This window comes from Procambarus clarkii, chromosome 71 (assembly GCF_040958095.1).
Source record: "Procambarus clarkii isolate CNS0578487 chromosome 71, FALCON_Pclarkii_2.0, whole genome shotgun sequence".
Taxonomy (NCBI): Eukaryota; Metazoa; Arthropoda; class Malacostraca; order Decapoda; family Cambaridae; genus Procambarus; species Procambarus clarkii.
The window spans coordinates 17,905,383-17,909,277 of NC_091220.1; positions in this window are offsets into that span (position 1 = coordinate 17,905,383).

Consider the following 3,895-nt stretch of genomic DNA (forward strand, 5'->3'; position numbering starts at 1 on the left):
AGTTTTCAAAATATCTGAAATGTCGAAAATTTGAATCCTGAGGGTGATTTTTGAGCCGAATTCTGAATCTCTGCACCTATTTTCACTTTCAAATTACGACCTGTTATACCGAAAATATGCTAATTACTGAAAACAGCGATGGGTCATATTTTGCCCAAACCCCCCTGCAGTTTTCAAAATATCTGAAATATCAGAAATTTGACTCCTGAGCGTGATTTTTGAGCCGAATTCTGACTCTCTGCACCTATTTTCATTTTCAAATTACGACCTTTTATAACGAAAATATACTAATTACTGAAAACCGCGATGGGTCATATTTTGCCCAAACCCCCCTGCAGTTCTCAAAATATCTGAAATGTCGGAAATTTGACTCCTGAGCGTGATTTATGAGCCGAATTCTGACTCTGCACCTATTTTCATTTTCAAATTACGAACTTGTATACCGAAAATATGCTAATTACTGAAAACGGCGATGGCTCATATTTTGCCCAAACCCCCCTGCAGTTTTCAAAATATCTGAAATGTCCGCAACTTGACTCCTGAGCGTGATTTTTGCGCCGAATTCTGACTCTCTGCACCTATTTTCATTTTCATATTACGACCTTTTATACCGAAAATATGCTAATTACTGAAATCGGCGATGGGTCATATTTTGCCCAAACCCCCCTGCAGTTTTCAAAATATCTGAAATGTCCAAAATTTGACTCCTGAGCGTGATTTTTGAGCCGAATTCTGACTCTCTGCACCTATTTTCATTTTCAAATTACGACCTTTTATACCGAAAATATGCTAATTACTGAAATTAGCGATGGGTCATATTTTGCCCAAACCCCACTGCAGTTTTCAAAATATCTGAAATGTCCGAAATTTGACTCCTGAGCGTGATTTTTGACCCGAATTCTGACTCTCTGCCCCTATTTTCATTTTCAAATTACGACCTTTTATACCGAAAATATGCTAATTACTGAAAACTGCGATGGGTCAAATTTTGCCCAAACCCCCCTGCAGTTTTCAAAATATTGTGCAAAGAGCCAGAATTCGACTCGAAAATAACGCTCATGAGTCAGTTTCCGATATTTCTGATATTTTTAAAACTGCAGGGGGGTTTGGGCAAAATGTGACCCATCGCCGTTTTCAGTAATTGGCATTTTTTCGGTGTAAAAAGTCGTAATTTCAAACTCCAAATATGTGCAATTAGTCAGAATTTGGCTCCAAAATAACGTTCATGAGTCAGATTTCAGATATCTGATATTCTGAAAACTGCAGGGAGGTTTGGGGTAAATGTCATAAATCGCCGTTTTCTGTAATTGGCATATTTTCGGTATAAAACGTCGTAATTTCAAACTCCAGATATGTACAATGAGCCAGAATTTCGGCTCGAAAATAACTCTCTTGAGTCAGATTTCCGATATTACTAATAGTTTGAAAACTGCAGGAAGGTTTGGGCAAAATGTGACCCATCGCTGTTTTCAGTAATTGGCATATTTTTTTATATAAAAAATCGTAATTTCAAACTCCAAATATGTGCAATGAGCCAGAATTCGGCTCGAAAATAACGCTCGTGAGTCAGATTTCCGATATTTCTGATATTTTGAAAACTGCAAAACTGTGTTATGATTATAGGTTGAAGTATTCAATGACAGAAGGTTTTGAAGTTTTTACCCTTCTTAATTAACATCATTTGTGCAGTGGGGCATTTGGTGATAGTAAATGCTCCCACCAGCCACCTTCTCTCATATTTCATGTTCACTAGTATTTATTTAATAACTATTGGTATAAAATCTTGCTATTATAAAACTAATTCTAATATCATAAGAGACATATTTACTACAAGTTTCAAGCAGAGAATGCATATATAACTAACACGAAGGACTCCTCTTCACGAGATTCGCCAACTCAAATCTTTTGTTTATATTAAAATCGATTCTCTGTGTTGTGTAGTAGAGAAAAATTGAGTTATATCCCGTTTACGTAAATCCATGAGTGGTCGAGGGCAACCTTAGCCGACGGAGCAAACTTACGGTTTTCCATCTTAGTGTACCATCCTGAATACTGACGTAGCCGCTATGAATACACAATTATTGTACAAGGCAAGTACAATAACAAATGAGAGTTAATGCACAAAAGTACCCTAAGTCTTTGAGAGTAAATAAATTGTTGAAAACATCTCATATAACCATATTTGTCTGGCATAAACCAATCAATTGTTAAATACAGTATTGTAATGCCATCCTTCTGTAGATATATCATTAAATACTTAAGTACTTAAGGAAATTCCTGTTTCAATTCTTCCTCCGTGGTCTGACACTCACATTTTTCGTCACGTGTTAATTTTTGCGATTTACATACACAGTACACAGTACTGTAATTATATAAAAATCTTTTGTCGCTATACTGTAGTTACAAGGACCTACATACAAGTACAGCTGGACGGTAAAGCGACAGTGGTCTTGTTTTATGCGGGTTGGCGTTCAATCTCCGACCGTCCAAGTGATTGGGCACCATTTCCCCCCCCCCCCCACCCCTCCCTGTCCCATCCCAAATCCTTATCCTGACTCCTTCCAAGTGCTATATAGTTGCAAATGGCTTGGCACTTTCTCCTGAGAGTTCCCTTTCCCTACATACCAGTAATGAACCAAATAATGTAATTATTTTCAGGCAACTCCTATTCATAGCTCAACTAGTTAAAATATTAAATGGATCAAGTATAAACCAGAAATATAACAGAAGGGCATTTGGACGATATGAACCCGTTGCTCTTGTGCTTCATTGTTGGAAAACCTAAATGCATTAAAAATAAACCTCAACACTTCATTGTTGAGTCAAATGAGTCAATATCAACAAATTGATGAGTCAATGTCATAAATTGTAGGACACAGAAAAAAAATATTTGCATAAAATATTTCTAAATACTCAGTAAAAATCCAGCCTTTTTCCCAATGTATATTCTCTCTTCAAATACCCTTTTAGTGGTACCTCGGAATACGCACGTCCCTGGTTACGAGTTTTTCGGAATACGAGCAGGATTTGCTCAGAAAATTTACATCGGAATACGAGCGTTGCCTCGGAAGACGAGGGTGTTGATACGAGTACAGGCCGACCTAGCACGTGGTGACACGGCAATCGCCCCTCAGTTTACCAGTGCCTCGCGCCCAGTGACTATCCCGTCTGAATTCTTCACCAGATTTACAGTGTTTTATTAAATTTTTGGCCATGTGACCATAAAAGTTGTTATTATATATCTCACCATGGGTCCCAAGAAAGCCAGTGATAAGGATCAAGGCAAGAAATCGCATGTGAGGATGACAATAGAGGAAAAACGAGAGATCATTCAGAAGCATGAAAATGGTGCACGTGTTGTTGAACTTTGTAGGAAATACAACAAATCCACGTCAACAATATGCACTATACTTGCCAATAAAAAGGACATTGTGAGTGCTAAAGTAGCAAAAGGCATAAGAACAATCATGAAACAAAGACCACAAATACTTGAGGAAGTGGAAAAGTTGTTAATAATTTGGATACACGACAAGGAGTTAAAGGGTGATAGTGTTTCAGAGGCCATCATTTGTGAGAATGCCAGGGTATTGCACGAAGACCATGTAAAGAAAACCCCTGGAATGAGTGCAGATACAATAGACTTTAAGGCAAGCAGGGGGATGGTTTGAAAAATTTAGATATAGAAGTGGTATTCATAATGTTATGAGACATGGGGAGGCTGTCAGCTCAGACATACCAGCTGCTGAAAGATATATAGAAGATTTTAAAGAGTTTGCAGAGGCTGAGAGATACCTACCGCAATAAGTGTTTAATTGTGATGAAACAGGACTTTAAATGTTGTTTAAATTATGTATCACTTTATTAGTTAATACAAATCTTGAAAGGCTTAAAAATA